The following is a 288-nucleotide window of genomic DNA, read 5'->3' on the forward strand; positions in this document are numbered from 1 at the left end:
AAAAGCAACAGCCTGACATAATGGCAATGAAGTTTTTTACTTGCTGTCTGTAAATACTGGAATATAAAATATGGCATCAGTGATCTCCTACCCATATGGTTGTGATCGCTAATCCAGACTGCCTGTAACTGCTTTAAACCAAATGTTACCAAAGAGAGAAAGAAGGAACAACAGGACAGGATGCATTTTGCTATTACTTCTGATTCATTACATCCTATCAACTGGAAGTTCTGGTGCCCACATGTGATGTACCAGAATAAGCACAGACAGCAAATTTACAGATTGTCA

General features: G+C 38.5%; 1 protein-coding gene across 1 annotated transcript in view; it reads right to left on the bottom strand.

The window, feature by feature from the left end:
* colgalt2b (collagen beta(1-O)galactosyltransferase 2b) overlaps positions 1-288 on the bottom strand; it is a 25178-nt gene that overhangs the window by 1419 nt on the left and 23471 nt on the right. The window lies entirely within an intron of this gene.

The sequence above is a fragment of the Monopterus albus genome, unplaced genomic scaffold, assembly GCF_001952655.1.
Source record: "Monopterus albus unplaced genomic scaffold, M_albus_1.0 scaffold279.1, whole genome shotgun sequence".
Taxonomy (NCBI): Eukaryota; Metazoa; Chordata; class Actinopteri; order Synbranchiformes; family Synbranchidae; genus Monopterus; species Monopterus albus.